At 34.7% G+C, this 20680-nt stretch overlaps 1 non-coding gene across 1 annotated transcript; it reads right to left on the minus strand.

Moving 5' to 3' along the window:
* Positions 1–8846: 8846 nt before the first annotated feature.
* Positions 8847–8953, minus strand: LOC129319113 (small nucleolar RNA R71). Its single transcript, XR_008595424.1, has one exon. It is a non-coding gene; the product is annotated as a small nucleolar RNA R71 (small nucleolar RNA).
* Between the last annotated feature and the right edge of the window lie 11727 nt (positions 8954–20680).

Raw genomic sequence — 20680 nt, forward strand, 5'->3', positions numbered from 1 at the left:
TCTTCCTCCTATTCTCCTACTTTTCCTTTAGTTGAGAATAATTCCAGAGGTACTAATCAAAGTATACAAGTTCCTATTCATGAAAAAAACACCCATAGACCTCAAGAGGTTGATTTAAATTAAGAGCAAAGTCAATAAACCAAATATAGACAGTTTTACAAGTATGAAAGTTGTAATATTCTCAATTTTAAATCTAGATTAATTAAGCTTGAAAAGATTAGTAAAGAGAATTTTTGAGGTGAGTGGCTAAAAAGGCCTAACGGGTGTGTTTGATCTCAATTTCAATACCAAACGCGGGTCCAAAGGAGAATCGGGTCACTCAGGGATAGAAGAGGAAGAATTTCTAAAGGGAGTAGTTCTGTGCCACATGTCGAGGTATGGGGTTGGTCTACCGTGGCGCATGCGTGCCAACACGCCTGGGAGAAGCTCTCTGTGCCATACGCCACAGCACATTGTGCGTCTGCCGCAGCACATGGCCAAAATTTTCCAGTATTAAGTCACGAATTTAAAATGAAAATAAGGAGAAAATAAAAGAGAACGAAGGAGTGGCGAAGAAAGCTATGCTGGGGCTCAAAGAAACTAATTATTGGGAGTAATTTAGAGCCCATAAACACTTAAGGTAAGCTTCCTAGCTTAAATCTTCCTCTCTTCTTTCATTTTCTTGATGGTAGAGGTTAAGGTTTTATTTCTAATGGTGATTTTCAGTCCCTAGAGGTTATGGGTCCGAACCTATTGACTTAAATAGAGTTAGTAGGGGTAGATTGAGCTAAGTAAACTTGATAATTATGATTTTATAATGATTGATAGTTAGAAGACATTAAATGTCTGAAATTTCCATAAATTTAGTGGTTGAGAATAATGTGGCTTCATTAATGCCCATTTAAGAGCTCAATGTTATTAATGAGAGTTAAATGAAGCTAAGAAGCCTTATGGGTACTTCTACATGAGCCTAGAGCAAACCTTAAGTGTTAAGAAATGATGAAATGTTAATGGAAAATAACTCAAAATGAATATTGATGTTTTGCATGGTAAATGCTTGTAGTGTAACTACCATTAGTACTATTCAAGCTTCTTGGAAGCTTCGGGAGTGAATAGTTGAGAGGTGAAACATTTGACCTCTTAAAGGTTTTAAGTAACTAGGAAAATTCTATCTTATGCTTGTGTGTGTTAATTAGTTTATTCATTAATTATGAATTATCATTGAAATGTATAAACTAGAGAAAATGCAAGTGTGGCTTAATTTATGAAGAAATCTACTAGATCAAATTTGAGAGTTTTATGCCTTATGATGGAAATTTTCCTTGAAAACAAGAGTTGTGGATTTTCATATTAAGTTCATTGGGAGTGCAATGATGTCTTTTTATAAATTGAGAAGTAAAATGAATCTTTGTTATGAGGAGTTTAATGATTTTTGAAAATCAAAAAGTTCAATGATTTTAAAAGTGTGAGATATAATGATTGTGATTTGGGAGTTCCACAACTTAATTGGTTTTGAAGTTCCATGAAAATTTGTTTGAGAAGTTCAATGATTGTTTAATGACGAAGTTCAATGATTTTAAAAGTGTGAGGTACAATGATTGTGATTTGAGAGTTTAACGACTTATTTGGTTCTGAAGTTCCATGAAATGTGTTTGAAAAGTCCAATGATTGTGTAATGATAAAGTTCAATGAAAAATAAGAATGTGAAGTTCTATGAATTGTATATATATAAGTTATGGCATGAATGTCTATTGTATGATCTTGAGAGGCGGGAGTTTGCCTAGGGAGCGGAGTAGATGAGAAATCCAAGTGGTAAGGCCCTATTCATGTGATGGATTGGCTAGATTGATTCTATCCATATCTTCCTACTTGTTCAATGAGGGACTATCCTACTAGTTCAACAAGAGACTTAAACCTAGCTAACTATCCACTGGTTCAATGAGGAAGCTAGTCTAGGGTGTATGACACTCCCAAGCTATGAGAAATGGGGGAGACCGTGATCCATATATAAGTGAGTTAGGTACACCTTAGCCAGGTCATTCTCTCATAAGTGTTTAGGCTAGGGAAGTCAGGGAATATAGACTATTCCATTGAGTTATAGCCGACAGTTTTGTGTCAGAGGAATAAGGAGGATATAAGGGAGGTATGATCATGCATATAGTGAGAAAAGGCACTTGTTGGCTATATTGAGTCCATAATGTGGATATGTTTAGTTGGGTAATAATTTTTGCCATTAGGTTTGTCAGTGACTTGTGTGAGTAATTCTATTTATATGAAAAATGCTAAAGGCATTGTCTTTCCAGGTGAATGCCATTATTTTAGCTAAGTTGTGAATTCTTATTCCAAATGTTACTCATGGGTTAAAGTAATAACACTCACTGCCACTCACATTTAAACTAATTGTTATGCATTAGTATGGGCTAGTCAGACCTTGGTTACTGAGTAGTTGTACTCACCCTGTTATCTTTAATATTTCAGGGAATAGCTCAAGAAGTATGGACAGAGGAAAACAACCTAAAGATTAGGATCATGATTCATTTGTAATAGGCCTCTTTATTTTGGGTAATTTATGTGTATGAAAATTTCGATTGTCAATTAGAATTTCCCTTTTTGTTACTTACTTACATTAAGAGAAAAGTAAATTGTGATGGTATTTTGGGCCCTAGGGAGAGAGTTGATTATTATTGTTATGTTGATAGGGCTAAAATACTAATGCAAGTAAGGGTAGTGCATATTATGTAATGATTTAGGAAATCTTGATGAAAATTGTGGTAAACTCCCCCTTCCTATGATTTTGAGTTAAGGGGTTGAGTAGTAAAAATTTGATCTATAAATATTTCTTATGTCTTGATTCTCTGAATGAGTTAATTTTTTTGAGTTGTATGTATTCATTTGGTATCAGTGGCCATTGGTCCTCAATTTTGGGTTAGGACACTTGAAATTTGCGAAAGTTGAGGTAAAGGAGTAAGTTTTGAAAAGGGTGTCCAATTCTTGTTGTAAAAATAATTTGAGCCTAGGACTAATGCCATTAGTTAAAGCTCAAAAAGAGCTTTCTGTAGACTCCTAGTTCATATCATTTGGACATCGGATGGAGATTTAGGGTGTGTCGGAAGTTAGCTCTAAAGTTGTTAAACTGATGGTAGAACTCATTGTCAAAATTCATGCATTTACACCGTGGCGTATGGTGTCACAAGCGGCGGCACATGTCACAAAGGTGAACATGCTTGATGCATGTTCAACGAGCTGCGGCACATGCCTTTTAAATTTTCAAAATTTTTCTTATTCCAGATTTTTGCACCAATGTAACCACTTATGTGATAATCCCTTGCTTCCGTGTATTTGCAAACTCTATTTTTCCTTTTTACAAGACTTGATTTGACTTAGACTTATAATCTTGAGGTCCCCATTTTGTTAACCAATGTGAATTTTCTATTCAATGATTATTATCATCTCGTTTTCCTAATTTCTTGAGATTTGGATTTTAATTGTGAGATAAAAGGAGGAGGATATTACAAAAGTTCCTTATTGTTTAATGGGGTTACACATCCAGAATTGACACCAAATGAAGCCCATCATGTTTCTTCATGTCCCAAGGATGATTCTCAACCTTTATATCATTCATATAATGGCTCAAATGGTGAGGGAGCCTCAAATTCCAAATCTAGAAGTGCGAGATTACTAATGATCAAGAAGATGTTATTGAGTCTTTTAAGAGGGATGAAGCTCCAAAAGAGAAAGAAATACTTGGGAGAAGAGGAAAACCAAGAGAATACAAAGTGGGGACCCAATTCCTAAAGATATGCTTTTTCTAAAAGAAATAACAAGATTCATCAAGAACAATCAAGAGGATGACAAGCAAGATGTCGTTAAGATGTTGAAGAAAGTTGAAATCAATGTTCCCTTGCTTGACATGATCAAAGTCATGCCTAAATGTGCTAAATTCTTGAAGGAGTTCAAAAAAGAGGGGATCCAAACCATTGGCAACAATTCAAATGAGTCCCAATGTAAGTGCTATCTTTAAACCTCACCTTTTTATAAAGTGCAAAGATCCGGGAGCTTGCACAATTCCTTGCCAAATTGGGTATATTTCCATTCTAAATGCCTTAATTGATTTTGGAGCTTCCATTATTGTGATTTGTTTTGATATTTTCTCATATCTCAATATGGGAAATCTCCAAGAATCTTATATAATCTTACAATTAGCTAATAGAAGTACAAGGAGGCCAAAAGGATTGCTTGAAGACATTTTAGTAAGAGTAAAAGGCCTTGTCTTTCCAATTGACTTCTATATCTTAGATATGTAAGAAGGAGGAGAGGGAGCACTCATCTTAGGAAGACCTTTTATGAGAACAAGCAACACCATCCTCAACATGAAAGAAGGTAAGATGACTATGGAGTTTCTTGATAGGAAAATTAAGCTTGATATTTTTTATTCCATTAAAAAATTTTATGTTTATCATGAGGTGAGCTTTATTAGCATAGTTAAAGACACTTCTTCTGTGATTGAACATATTTCTAGTCAATCTATAGAGCATGAAACTGAAATTATATCTCTTGTACATGATTCAATTCAACAACTTAATTACTTTAGCTCATTATGTTGTGTAGAAAATTACTTGAATGATAATGATGATTCCATAGACTTTCTATTTTCACATTTTTCTTAGATGAATTTATGTCTTTGTTTGAATGTGATATGAAATATAATTCTCCTCATGTATTTGGCATTAAAAGTCCATAGCAATCTAATGACCCTAGATTATTAGGTTGTAGTGATATTCTATGCTCCTTTATTGATCATAGTGTTGATTATGTCACATTTTCTTTTGATATTCCCACATATACTTCATTTAATCTTAATCACTTTGTAGAGAAAGGTTGCTGTTTTGATTTACTAGGTGATGCACAAGCATTGAAGAGGGAGGTCGAGACTCATATTGAGCATCAAAGTGTAAAGGAAATCAAAATCAAGATACATTCCATACATCTTGAGAGTTTTCCTATCATACTTTTGACTCCTTTAACTCTTATGACATGATTTGCACTTTACATGATGTTGAAAATGAATCCTTCTTGTTTGATTATGAGGATTCCATTTATTCTTTGATTGATGCTAGTATTCCATTAGCTTCAAATACTCTTACTTCTTTACACCTATGAATATGAGTTTGAAAATAAAGATTGGTAATGCACTTTTGCCATCTTATAATTGCTATTTTGATAAGATTTTGGAAGCAAAAGATGAAATAGATATCTTCTTGCATGATTTTACTCCTCCCCTATATGGTGGAGTTGAGTACTACTTAATGTTTTCACATAGTGACTTATATCTTTATGGTCTAACTTTTGCACATGATGTTTTAGATAGTGATAGAACACATTTGTTACCCACTTTTATTTGTCAATTAGGACCATTTTATTAATGATTTATCACCTTCAAGTGCACACATTGCATTAGATTTGGAACTTTGCCTAAGTTTCTAAGATCAGTGCACTAGGGGCATTTTGGTCCAAAAAATGAACTTTTGAGAAAATGTACAAGAAAAATTGACAAAGTGCATTTTATGTCCAGTTGATGAATGGTGAAATTATATTTTTAAAATTCATTTTAGTTTGGGAGTAATTAAATAAAAAAGTCAACACTTTCTTAAGTGTCTTAGTTTGTCCTAGTTTTTGGTTTGCCTTTGTGTGAAAATTTTTATATAATTTTGTGCAGCCTGAAACTTGATTAATTTAATAAATTCTCCCTTCTAATTATGAATTTAATTCTGGACATGAATTAGATTTTATTATATCATATGCTATTTAATTGAATTATGTGATTTATGTGACATAGGTGGCATGTGACTTGTGCATCAATTGGGCAATTGAGGTCAACACTCCTTGAGGACAATGGCTGATGGTTTGCACGTGAATTATGATTATTTTGAGGGATTAGATCAGCTAAAATGATGTGGATGACACATGGGAAATTAGGCACACATTGGAATCATCTACAAACCAATAGGAAGTTGCCACCTTGCAAGTGTGACAAGGCTCCCATTTACATTTTAATTTCTTTTTCCTTATTTTAATTAAGCTTCAGCTGATGGGAGACACCAAGGAGCACGCCATTTTAAGTCCCAAATGGGATCCAACACATATCTCATTCATCTTCCACATTCTCTCTCTCTTGTTCATAGTGTTCTTCATTTTCTCTCTTTTGTTCTTCATTTTCCAGCACCCTAACCTCCATTTTCAGCCACCAAACCTCCACAAAACTCATACCATTCTTCTCCTCTCTTCATTTTCGTTCCATCCCTTCCATTTTCACAAGGATTGAAGCTCATTTCCATCATTCAAGAGCTATGGAGTTTGGCCTTCACAAGCAATCACTAGGGTTCTTGAAGATGAAGATTGGCTAAGTTTCTTTGTGGAATCCTAGAGAGATGAAGATGGAGGATGAGTCTTGAGCTTCAAATTGGCTAAGTTCTTTTGTTTCCTATCCTCTTCTCTTTTTACTAGATGGTTAGATTCCTTAATCTAGGGTCTAATCATCTTAGCTTATAAATTCTAATTTGAATTTGATGTTGATGTAAAGAGAGAGGATTGTTTCATTTAATTTCTTCCTTGGACAGCCATGACTGAATTTTGCCACTCTTTGTTTGGCACATAATCTTGTGTTTTTCAATTAGTGAATTTCTTGTGTTAATATTGCATAATCTTGTGGTGTTAATGCTTGTGTTGTTGAGTAGCTTGACATAATCTTGTGGTTGCTCAATTTATGTGTTTGACCATGGCTGTTGAGAGGGATTTTGAGTGAATCACTTGGCTAATGTCTTCACCAATTGGTTAATTGAACTAGGGACTTTAATCTAAGACCTAGGGAGGTTAGCTAATTAGGTTAATTGGCTTAGGATAATTTTCTTAAGTCATGACAGCTTTAGTCAAGAGGAAAGGGAAGCTAAACTTAGCCTAATCATGAGAAGATAATGAGTCCAAAATCAACTAATCTCTAGGGTTCCATTATTGTAAAAAGAGAAGTTCATTTCACTCACTTTCACTAGCATTTTAATTACTTGCATATTAGGTAATTAGTTTAGATAATTAGCTAGATAACTAAATTCCTACAAACTTTGGTTGATTTATTTCACTAGATAACTTTCAATTAGACTTAAAACCATTCCTTGGGAGATGACCTAGGGTTGGCCCTATATTGCATTAGGGTTAGCTTTAGTGTAATTTTGAGGATAAGCGACTAATTTCCTACCAAAATTTTGGCGCCGTTGCCGGGGAATGGTTTAAGTTTAATTCTAAGGTTGTTTAGTACTTAATTTATATTTTTAGTGTTCCTGAAAATTTTTTTGAAAAATTATAAAAATTTGTGTTTTGTGTTTTGTTTAGTGTTTTTTGTGTGTTTTGAGTGTTTTTATTCTGTTTTGAAAAAGAAAAAAAAAATTAATGCAATTTTCGTTGGTTTGGTGTAGAGCTGAAAATACTCTGTTTCTAGTGTCTCTGTCGGAAATTGAAAAATTAACTGGGAATGAGTCTGAGGGAATTTGAACTTGAAATTTATTTCATTGAAAGCTCTATATCCTAGCTTCACTTTAAAATTGGTTTGGTCAATTTTGGACGTGGGAAGTGTCCTGTGGAAATTTTACAATCTAACAAGGTCCAGGGAGCCATTACAGAGGATTTCCAAAACCCTATTTCAAGTTGAGTTAGCATATCTTCCTCTTTGTGCGTTCAAATTGATTGATTCCAGTTTCATTTTTCTTATCGCTGTCTTATCTTTGTTTCTTGTGTTTAGGATTTTCTTTAATTTTTCCATTTTCCTATTTGAAAGTTTGTTAGAAGCTCTGAAGGTCTTCTGGACGAAATCCTGTTTCTCCAGACTTGAGGACCAACTTGTGAAAAATTCTGGGAACGATTGGGCGGGATTTTTAATCTAAAAGTTTTATATAATTTTCCTGTATATCTATTGTGTTTCTCATAAAAGTTTCAGGGGAATTTATCATGTGGATTTGCTGATAGAAAATTCACAAGTTCACTGTCTCCAGAGAGCCTACTGTGCGAATTCCAGAATTGCCAAAGCTTCTTGATTGAGCATTTCTAACTCTCTTTCTACTTGTTTGGTGTTATTTTTTTTTTCATTTTGTTGCTATTGAGTTGAATAAAAAAAAATAAAAAAAATTATTTCTCTTGCTTTTGTGTGTTTTGAATTGTTTCATGTTGATTTGCATTTTAGTTTAGCTTGTTCTTTGTTCTTAATTTTCTTGAGCTTGATTAGTGCATGACCCGAAGAAAACATACCTCTTTTGTTGAATAGATCCAGAAATTGAAAGGACTATTTCTAGATTGAGAAGATCACAACCTATTCTTGATTCTCATTTGGTTTGTAATTCAACAATGGAAGGTATCTTAGGACATGAGCATGTGCATAATGAGGGCCATGGGAATGGGAATGAAATTTGCATGATGATGGCCATGTTAATAATGAATTTGAAGGCTTGCATAACCCTAGAGAGGAGAGGAGCATTAGGCAATTAACTCAACCTAATTGGCATGATAATCCTTATGGCTTATATGTTCCTCCTACTAATGTTCAATTTGAAATTAAATCCTCCTTGATTAATGCATTGCCTAAATTTCATGGGTTACCAGGAGAGGATTGTTATAGGTTTTTGCATACTTTCCTATTGGTTTGTGATACTATGAAGCCTATGCATGTAAATGTTGATGATGTTCAAGCTAAGGCTTTTGTATTTTCTCTTGAAGGTTTAGCAAAGGAATGGTATTTCAACTACCCTTCTTATGTGAAAGTGAGCACATGGGCTGAGCTAAGAAGACTCTTCTTAGATAAATTCTTTCCAAATTCCAAGGTCACCAATTTGAGAAAGCAAATCTATGGGGTCCAACAAGGAGAGGATGAGAGTCTCTATGAGTATTGGACTAGATTCCAAGGCCTTTTGGCTAAATGCCCACACCATCAAATTTCTAGTGAGAATTTAGTCCAATATTTCTATGAGGGCTTGATTCCAAGAGACAAAGTTAACATTGATGCCGCTAGTGGTGGATGCTTGATTGACCTCACTTCCTTAAAGGCTTGGGAACTAATTGACAAGATGGCTTCAAGTGGTGCTCAATACTCTACAAGGGAAAAGAGAAATGTGAATATGGTAGGTTCCTCAGTTCTTAATGATTCATATGTGGACTTGCTAGCTGCCAAGATTGGGAGAATGTTGGCTCCACAAATATCTCAAGTGAGCAATGTAAGTACTTCTCAAGCACTTGTCCCTTATTCTTGTACTTTTTGTGACTCACCTATGCATGTAGAAAGCAATTGTCCTATTAAGTTTGAACAAGTAAATGCTATCTACAATGGAAAACAATCCTATGGTGGGAGGCAAGGGCAAGGAGCTTATTCTAATACTTACAACCCTTCATGGAGAGACCATCCTAATTTCTCCTATTCAAATCCAAATGTGGCTTTACAAGACAATCAACAAAGAGGATCCTATCAAAACACCTTTGGCCGTGACCCTCCACCTCATTTGTCTCAAGGTAGCTCTTCTCAAAGCTACAATCCAAGTGGTAATTCTCTTACACCTTCTTCTAATTCTTATAGTGATAGGAGGCTTGTTCCAATTGAGAGTTCTTCTAATTCGAACTCTTCTAATGATGTGAATGTGTTACGTAAGCAGTTGATTGAAATGAACTCTTTGTATAAAAACATGTATGATGGCTTAGGGAACAAGGTAGAGAGTATGGGTAACAAGTGTGAGAACATGAACTCTAAAATTGATGCCCTTACTTCTCAAATGAATATGCTTGCTAACCAATTAAGTGCAGCCAATGCTCAAGCCTCTACATTACCATCCAACACCGTTGCTAATCCTAAAGCTAATCTTAATGCTATCACATTGAGGAGTGGCAAGGAGTTGGGAGAAAGAGTACAAGAAGACAAAAGACAAGGGAAGGCCGAGAAGCCCTCTTTAAATTCTTCAATTGATGTTAATGTTTCTAGTTCTTCTTTTGCTCCTAATGATGCATCTTTTTGTAGAGATGATGAGGATGAAAACATTGAGGAGATCATATGTGAGCAACCACCATCTAAGGTGGAAAAGGGGACTATGGCCGAGTTGTTTAGTAAGGAAAAAGAGGGAGAGGCCGAGCAAAGTGAAACAAGAAAGGAGAGTTCAAGGAAGGAAGAAGGAAAGCAAAGTCAAGAGATTATGAAGAAGCTTCCTTTTCCACAAGCACAAGTGGTCCCTAAGCAAGTAAAGGGACAATTTGATCAAGAGGTATATGATTTCTTCCACAAGATTCATGTTAATGTACCCTTGATGGATGTAGTTAAGAACTTTCCTAAGTATGCCAAATTTTTGAAAGATTGTTGTACAAATAAAAGAAAATTTAGGCCTAATGCAAGGGTACAATTACCCTCATCTGTGAGTGCTATCATGAAGCCTCAACTCCCTATAAAATGTGAGGACCCGGTTCCTTCACAATTCCATGCAAGATTGGCAACACACATTTTTCTCATGCATTGATAGACTTAGGTGCAGCCATTAATGTTATGCCTCTTTCAATTTATCATGCCTTGAGTCTTGATTGCATGCATAAGACACCTATGATATGCCAATTAGCGGATAGAAGTGTTAGAAGACCACATGGAGTAGTAGAAGACTTGTTGGTTTGTGTTAAAGGTCTATTATTTCCTGTGGATTTCTATGTGCTTGATATGTCAAAAGAAGGGAGTGGGGATGATATTTTGATTTTAGGAAGGCCATTTATGAGGACTGCCCGTACATTGATTGACATGGAAAAAGGTAGTTTGATTTTGAAATGTGGAGAGGATCATGTTATTTTTAATATATATGAAGCAATGAAACATCCTTTTGAGGATTATTCTTTGTTAGGTGTAAGTTCCATTGAGTTATTGCTTCATGATGCTTGTGAGTCTCACATGCTTGATTCTTTCTCACATGTTGATGATGATTTGTCTCTTGTTACTACTACATGTATTGATGGATGTAGTTGTCCTATTTGTTTAGAGATTGATGCATGCTTGAATGATGCAACTACTTCTTCTCATGATTTGTTTAAAATATCTCCTATGCTTGATCTTGAAATGCTTGAGAAGGGTATATCTTCTTGTGTTGTAGGTACTAAAGCCATTAAGGCCGAATCTATGAGTTTTTCTCCACTCGAGCTTGATGTTCTTAGGATTCCCAAGCTATTGGAGGAAAATTCTACACTTTCACATGTCGAGGCCGTGGCTCAAGTCCAAGCACTTGAGGACAAGTTGCAAGAAAAGGGGGAGGCTGTAAAGAAAGAAGAGGAGAAATCAAAAACAAGTGAGAAGCCTAAAAGACAAGATAGTACCATGGAATATTCCACCAAATTAGACTTGAAGAAGCTCATTCCCTCTTGTGTAGAGCCACCTACCTTGGAGTTGAAGCCTTTACCATCCAATCTCAAGTATGCATATCTCATTGAGAATGAGAAGCTTCCGGTAATAATTTCTAACTCTTTATCTCTTGAGGAAGAAAATGCATTACTTGATGTGTTGAGAAAGAACATACATGCTATTGGTTGGACTTTGGCTGACATTCCTGGTATTGACCCTATTGTGTGCACACATAAAATTTTTCTTGAGGACAATGCTAAGCCCATTAGGCAACCACAAAGGAGACTTAACCCATTGATTTTAGATGTGGTAAAGAAAGAGGTTGTTAAGCTACTTAGTGCTGGGATCATCTATCCTATAGCTGACAGTGAGTGGGTGTCTCCAACCCAAGTTGTACCTAAGAAAGGGGGGATTACTGTGGTAAAAAATGAGAAAGGAGAGCTTGTTCCAACTAGAGTTCAAAATGCTTGGAGAGTGTGCATAGACTATAGGAAGCTCAATAATGTGACTAGGAAGGACCATTTTCCTTTGCCTTTTATTGATCAAATGCTTGAGAGATTGGCTTCCAAGTCCCATTATTGCTTCCTAGATGGGTTTAGTGGGTATTTTAGATTCCTATAGCTCCTAGTGACCAAGATAAGACTACCTTTACATGCCCCTTTGGTACATTTGCCTATAGGAGGATGCCTTTTGGTCTTTGCAATGCACCTGGTACTTTTCAAAGATGCATGATGTCCATATTTTGTGATTTTATTGAACATTGCATGGAAGTCTTTATGGATGATTTTACTGTGTATGGTGAGTCCTTTGATTCATGCTTGCATTCTTTAGATAAAGTGCTTGGTAGGTGCATTGAAAAGAAGCTTGTGCTTAACTTTGAAAAATGCCATTTCATGGTAGATAAAGGAATTGTTTTAGGCCATTTGATTTCTTCCAATGGCATAGAGGTGGATAAGGCCAAAGTAGATGTGATTGCTTCTTTGCCATATCCTGTTTGTTTGAAAGATTTGAGATCATTTTTGGGACATGCAGGCTTTTATAGGAGATTTATAAAGGGGTTTAGTGAAATTGCTTTGCCTATGTCTAAACTCTTACAAAAAGATGTTGATTTTGTTTTTGATGATGCTTGCAAAAGGAGTTTTGACACTTTGAAAAGCATGCTCATTTCCCCTCCCATTCTTAAAGCCCCAAATTGGTCTTTGCCTTTTGAGTTGTCATGTGATGCTTCTAATTTTGCTGTGGGAGCTATGCTTGGTCAAAGAGAGGGCAAGTTATCATATGTGATTGCTTATGCATCTAGGACCCTAGATTCAGCTCAGGTTAATTACACCACAACTGAGAAAGAGTTGTTTGCTATTGTTTTTGCACTTGATAAATTTAGATCATATCTTCTTAACTCTAAAGTTGTTGTGTACACTGACCATGCTGCTGTGAGGTACTTGTTTAAGAAGACAGATTCTAAGCCTCGCTTGATTCGATGGGTGATCTTAATGCAAGAATTTGATGTGGAGATAAGGGATAGGAGTGGTTCTACCAATCAAGTAGCGGATCATTTGTCTAGACTACCTCATTTAAAAGCTACTATGGTAAACTCTAACCCTACTATTCCTTGTGATTCATTTCCTGATGAGGCATTGTGTGCCATTTCATCTAAGCCTCCATGGTATGCCTCTTTTGCTAACTATATTGAGTGTAGAGTCTTGCCTCCTTGTGCTTCACGTTTTGCCATTGAAAAATTGAAAAGAGAGTCTAGATTTTACATTTGGGAACCACCTTTGATGTGGAAGATTTGTAGTGATAAAGTGATTAGGAGGTGTGTTGATGATGTTGATGTGCCTTCTGTTCTTGAATTTTGTCACTCTCATGCATGTGGTGGTCATTTTAGCTCAAATAAGACAGCTAGGAAGGTTTTAGATTGTGGATTGTATTGGCCTAGCTTGTTTAAAGACTCTTATGAATTTTGTAAAGCATGCTTGAAATGTCAAAAGGTTAGTAGTTGGGGTAAGAGACATGAAATGCCTCAACAACCCATTTTATTTTGTGAGATTTTTGATGTTTGGGGCATTGACTTCATGGGTCCCTTTCCACCATCCTTTAGTTTTGAGTACATATTACTTGGTGTTGATTATGTTTCAAAGTGGATTGAAGCCATTCCTACTAGAACTTGTGATGCTAAGATTGTTTTGAAGTTTCTCAAATCTAATATTTTTTGTAGGTATGGAGTTCCTAAGGCCTTGGTAAGTGACCAAGGATCCCACTTTTGCAATAAGATGATGAAGGCTCTCTTGGCTAAATATGGAGTGCATCACAAAATCTCTACACCATATCATCCCCAAACTAATGGCCAAGCCGAAGTATCAAATAGAGAAGTCAAGAAAATCCTAACCAAGGTGGTGAACACAAATAGGAAGGATTGGTCTTTACACTTGGAGGATGCTTTGGGCTTATCGGACCGCTTATAAGACTCCCATTGGCATGTCTCCTTTTCGATTGGTGTATGGAAAGGCTTGCCACCTCCCTGTGGAGATAGAGCATAGGGCCTATTGGGCCATCAAGAAACTAAACTTGGATTTCCATCTTTCGGCTAAGGAGAGATTTCTTCAAATGCAAGAACTTGAGGAGCTTAGGTTGGATGCCTATGAGTCTTCTAGAATCTATAAGGAGAAAACAAGGATCCTTCATGACAAGCTAATCTTGAGGAAAAAGTTCCAAGAAGGAGATCAAGTCCTCTTGTTCCAAACAAGGTTTATTCATAAGCATGCCAAGTTGAAGTCTAAGTGGGAGGGACCATATTTAGTGACCAAGGTGTTTCCCTATGGGGTTTTGCAACTCTTGAATAAAGCCACGGGTTCCACTATGCAAATCAATGGTCACCTATGCAAGCTCTACAAAGATGCCAAATCACTTCAAAAGGAGGAGGACTTCTCTCAACATGTTTTTGAACCACCATGATAAGGTTGTATCTCTCTAACCTTGAGCTTTTACCTTCCTTTAATTGATATATTTAATGATAGGTATAGTTCAAGTGTGGGGGAGATGAACCTAGTAGGAAAATTAGAGTTTATTTGCTTTATTTGACTTCTTTGTTTTGTGTTTTAGTTTGAAAAAAAAAAAATATCTGCACCACACTTTTGTTATGCATTCATTATTGATCTCACCTTATTTTATCACTAGTCTATACATACATTGAGGACAATGCATGATTTAAGTGTGGGGGAGAGAAATAAACATTTTGTTTTGTTTGTTTGGTTTTGTTTGGTTTTGCAAAAAAAAATTCAAAAAAAAATTTCTTTGTTTTGTTTTGTTTGAGGTTACTTAATTACCTAGCTCTTGAATGGATATTTTGATTCTTGAGATGTGGTAATTTTTAGGATTGAATAGGTGTGAAATGAACATTCTTTTACCTTGAATTAATGGATTAGAGTGGCATATTACCCATTCATGGAAGAGGCTAAACACTATGTGTGATTAATTCCTTAGTGATGTTACCCTCTAGAATTTGTTTCACTTCTTAATTAAGACCATATATCTTGCACTTGTTTGATAAGAGATGAGAGATGGCATTCATAAAAAATAGCCAAGAGCCAAATAGCCAACCTATTATTATTTATTATCCTTTGTTAGCCACTTTGAGCCTTTGGTTTGATTCTTAAAAAAAAAATATTCACCCTATTTTTCCCCAAGGAATGCATGTTACACTTTTATATGTCTTTTTAATATTCATTGCATGTCCTAGATCAAATGAGTGGATGCCTATTATCATTTCTCTATCCATTACTTCCATTGTTTTCAAAGAGTTAGGGGCAACCAAAAAAAAAAACAACAAAGATAGATTTGAAAAAAAAAATTAGTCAAAAAGAAAAGAAATAAAGTTGCTAGAAAAAGAAAAAAAAAGAAAAAAAAGAAGAAAAAAAAAGAAAAAAAATAAAAAAAATAAAAATAAAAATAAAAAGTTGCCTAGCTCATCCATTCCATTTGTTTTATTATTTCTTATCATTTCTTTCCATCCTCATTGTGTTAAGGTGTTCACTCAATTGAGTTAGGTTATGCTTTGCATATTAAGGGGATATATCTTGATTTAGCATTATTTTGATGCTAACCCTATTTTTTTTTATATACATGCATTTCTTAGACATCCTTTCATTACCTATATCACAACCTAATAAAGTCCATTTGATTCTTGATTGCAAGTGTTATTTAGTGATGGAGATGTAGAAGGGTTACAAATTCATAGTAGGGTTTATCTAAGAAATTTTGAGTGAAATTTAATACCTTATACACTTTGAGTGATGAGAGCAAACACTTAACCTAGAGAGGCTTACTCTTTGACATTGATTCTTGGTAAGGGTTTGTTTGTGATGTGCATAATTCTTTCGTAATTATTGCCACATTGATTGATAATTTGTAGAAGTTCATGAGCTAGTATTTTAGTGACTTGAAACAATGTTTTTCTTTTATTTCTTTGTCTTATAGTTTCTTTTGGGACCTTTTTCACTTGATTTTGCCCGGAGTGCAAAAGCTAAGTGTGGGGGAATTGATAGAACACATTTGTTACCCACTTTTATTTGTCAATTAGGACCATTTTATTAATGATTTATCACCTTCAAGTGCACACATTGCATTAGATTTGGAACTTTGCCTAAGTTTCTAAGATCAGTGCACTAGGGGCATTTTGGTCCAAAAAATGAACTTTTGAGAAAATGTACAAGAAAAATTGACAAAGTGCATTTTATGTCCAGTTGATGAATGGTGAAATTATATTTTTAAAATTCATTTTAGTTTGGGAGTAATTAAATAAAAAAGTCAACACTTTCTTAAGTGTCTTAGTTTGTCCTAGTTTTTGGTTTGCCTTTGTGTGAAAATTTTTATATAATTTTGTGCAGCCTGAAACTTGATTAATTTGATAAATTCTCCCTTCTAATTATGAATTTAATTCTGGACATGAATTAGATTTTATTATATCATATGCTATTTAATTGAATTATGTGATTTATGTGACATAGGTGGCATGTGACTTGTGCATCAATTGGGCAATTGAGGTCAACACTCCTTGAGGACAATGGCTGATGGTTTGCACGTGAATTATGATTATTTTGAGGGATTAGATCAGCTAAAATGATGTGGATGACACATGGGAAATTAGGCACACATTGGAATCATCTACAAACCAATAGGAAGTTGCCACCTTGCAAGTGTGACAAGGCTCCCATTTACATTTTAATTTCTTTTTCCTTATTTTAATTAAGCTTCAGCTGATGGGAGACACCAAGGAGCACGCCATTTTAAGTCCCAAATGGGATCCAACACATATCTCATTCATCTTCCACATTCCCTCTCTCTTGTTCATAGTGTTCTTCATTTTCTCTCTTTTGTTCTTCATTTTCCAGCACCCTAACCTCCATTTTCAGCCACCAAACCTCCACAAAACTCATACCATTCTTCTCCTCTCTTCATTTTCGTTCCATCCCTTCCATTTTCACAAGGATTGAAGCTCATTTCTATCATTCAAGAGCTATGGAGTTTGGCCTTCACAAGCAATCACTAGGGTTCTTGAAGATGAAGATTGGCTAAGTTTCTTTTATGGAATCCTAGAGAGATGAAGATGGAGGATGAGTCTTGAGCTTCAAATTGGCTAAGTTCTTTTGTTTCCTATCCTCTTCTCTTTTTACTAGATGGTTAGATTCCTTAATCTAGGGTCTAATCATCTTAGCTTATAAATTCTAATTTGAATTTGATGTTGATGTAAAGAGAGAGGATTGTTTCATTTAATTTCTTCCTTGGACAGCCATGACTGAATTTTGCCACTCTTTGTTTGGCACATAATCTTGTGTTTTTCAATTAGTGAATTTCTTGTGTTAATATTGCATAATCTTGTGGTGTTAATGCTTGTGTTGTTGAGTAGCTTGACATAATCTTGTGGTTGCTCAATTTATGTGTTTGACCATGGCTGTTGAGAGGGGATTTTGAGTGAATCACTTGGCTAATGTCTTCACCAATTGGTTAATTGAACTAGGGACTTTAATCTAAGACCTAGGGAGGTTAGCTAATTAGGTTAATTGGCTTAGGATAATTTTCTTAAGTCATGACAGCTTTAGTCAAGAGGAAAGGGAAGCTAAACTTAGCCTAATCATGAGAAGATAATGAGTCCAAAATCAACTAATCTCTAGGGTTCCATTATTGTAAAAAGAGAAGTTCATTTCACTCACTTTCACTAGCATTTTAATTACTTGCATATTAGGTAATTAGTTTAGATAATTAGCTAGATAACTAAATTCCTACAAACTTTGGTTGATTTATTTCACTAGATAACTTTCAATTAGACTTAAAACCATTCCTTGGGAGATGACCTAGGGTTGGCCCTATATTGCATTAGGGTTAGCTTTAGTGTAATTTTGAGGATAAGCGACTAATTTCCTACCAGATAGAGAATTTGATTTTCTTGTTAGAGCATTCTCATTTTGTTTATAAAATCTTTAAATCAACTTATTCTTATGCACTAATGTGCCTTCATTTTACATTGGTTAAGGTTTTAAACCAATGTAAAAAGTGTAACTTCATTTTTTTTATTTTATATTGTGCTTTCTACATCGGTCATAAACCTAATGTGAAAAAGCTACTTTCTACAACCGATGTAAAAAGTCTCTGACTTTCTACACTCTTTGTATCAACATCGCCTTTGAAACCAATGTTAAAAAGTGATTTTTAACTACTGTAGAAAGCCTTTTCTATTATAGTATTGAGGAGATCTAAGGGGTTGTTTTCTTACTCTTTAGTAGTAAAAAGATTCTTAGGAGCGAAACTAAGGTTTTACGATTAGTTTGGGAATTAATGGTTAGGTTGTGAAGTTATAGGCTTGATTTAACCTAGATTGAGAGGTTTAAAAGGATAAAAGTTTGGTCTAGGAAGTATTAAAGCTAATAAAAGTGATGAAAGACTTAAAGAGAATGATTAGGACCTAAGGATGATAAGTGAAAATAATTAAGTGATTAATGTAGTTAATTATGATATTAGAACTTTTGGTCAATTTGATAATTGACTTATAGTGCTAGTTTGTGTAAATTAACATGCTAATGTATGTGACTTAAGTTAGTGGAAGCTAGCTGCTTAGTAGAAACCATAAGTAACCCTTTCTTGAAACAGAAGGGTTAAGGTAACTAAATAATTTATTCTATTTATTAACTAGTTTGACTATCTATGAGTAAATGTTAGTATGATATATGTGATTTGGATCATTTGCATGACTTGCATTGGAAAGAATTTGATTATAATGAATATTAATAAAGAAAATGGTTTTGAAAAGTTAAAAAGGTATGTATGGTTTGTTTATACATATATATAAGTGGAATATATTAGAGAAATGTGATTATATTATGTGGAAAAGCCTGATTATCATGTCAGGGGTGGGAGTTCACCTATAAGAAGAAGTAGTAAAAGTCCACATGGCATTTATTTTCCTTAGTGCCGGACAAGGTGCGGTGTTGGAGAAATTTCTCTCATTAGTGCCTATGCAAATATGGTATTAAAAATTTCTCTTATTAGTGCCTATATAGGTGCAACATTGGAGATTTACACCCTTTAGCATCTATAAGATATGGTGTTGGATTAATAACACCTTGATTGTATGTGTGATAAGGGAATCCATAGTCTGAATGTGAGATAAAACACCTTTAGCAGAGTGATTCGACCAATGAAGTTATGCTCATATCAATGTGTGTATGATTAGTCTAGTGGAGCCTATGGATTCAATTGGGGTAATACAGAGGTTCAGATGGATATGATGATCATGAATGTAACATCCTAAACTTTAATATATGGAACTAACTATTAATTAGAGGTAAATTAGTAATTAGTCGACTAATTATGATTTCAGGTAGTTGATTGAAATTAGTTTCTTACCCTTAAAATTAAACTGAAGCTAAGCCTAATGCAATATAGGGCCAACCTTAAGTTATCTCCCATGAAATGGTCTTAGTCTAATTAAAAGTTATCTAGTGGAATAAATCACCCAAAATTGTAGGAATTTAGTTACCTAATTATCTAAACTAATTACCTAACATACGAGTAATTAAATTAAAATGCCAAGTAAAGTGAGTGAAATGAACTTCCCTTTTCATAAGAGTGAAACTCTAGAGATTAGTTGATTTTGGATTCATTATCTTCTCATGATTAGGTTAAGTTTAGCTTCCATTTCCTCTTAACTAAAGTTGTCATGACTTAAGAAAATTATCCTAAGCCAATTAACCTAATTAGCTAACTTCTCTAGATTTTAGATTAAAGTCCCCAATTCAATTAACCAATTGGTGTAAAAATTAACCAAGCGAGTCACTCAAAATCCTCCCTCAACAGCCATCGTTAAACACATATATTGAGTAACCATAAGATTTTATCAAGCTACTCAACAACACAAGCATTAACACCATAAGATTTTGTAATATTAACACAAGTAATTCACTAATTGAAAAACACAAGATTATGTGTTAAAATTAGAGTGGCCGAATAGTTATGGCAGCCCAAGGAAGGAAATTAAATGAAACAATACTCTCTCTTTACATCAAAATCAAATTGAAATTAGAATTTACAAGCTAAGATGATCAAACCCTATATTAACGAATCAAACTATTTAGTAAAAAGAAAAGAGGGTAGAAAACAAAAGAACTTAGTCAATTTGAAGATCAAGACTCATCCTTGATCTTCATCTCTCTATGATTCCACTAAGAAATACAACCAATCTTCATCATCTTCAAGAACCCTAGGAGAAAAGCATAGTAGCTAAACATTGTAGCACTTTGGATGAAGAAGAAAAGCTTGGATCCTTGAGGAAGTGGAAGGGATGGAATGAAATTGAGGAGAGGATAAGAATTGTGTGAATTTTGTGGAGGTTTGGTGGCTGAAAATGAGAGATATGGTGCTAAAAAATGTAGAACACAAGAGAGAAAATGAAGAATACCATGAACAAGTGAGATAAAAATGAAGGAGATGAAATGAATGGCTTGTGGATCTGAATTATAGGCTGTGTGCATGAATCCTAGGTGTTTCCATCAGCTAAAAACTTATTTAAAAAATAATAAAATAAATTAAAATGGAAATGGGAGCCTTGTCATACTTGTAAAGTAGCAACTTCCTATTGGTTTATAGATGATTCCAATGTGTGTGCAATTTTTCATGTGTCATTCATGTTATTTAAGCTGATTTAATCTCCCACAAATATCATAAATCACATGCAAATGCTCTGCCAGTGACCTCAAGGAGTGTTACTTCAATTGCCCAATTGATGCACAAGTCACATGCCACCTATGTCACATAAATCAT

Source organism: Prosopis cineraria, unplaced genomic scaffold, assembly GCF_029017545.1.
Source record: "Prosopis cineraria cultivar Desert tree isolate PC_DT_omini unplaced genomic scaffold, ASM2901754v1 PC8, whole genome shotgun sequence".
Taxonomy (NCBI): domain Eukaryota; kingdom Viridiplantae; phylum Streptophyta; class Magnoliopsida; order Fabales; family Fabaceae; genus Prosopis; species Prosopis cineraria.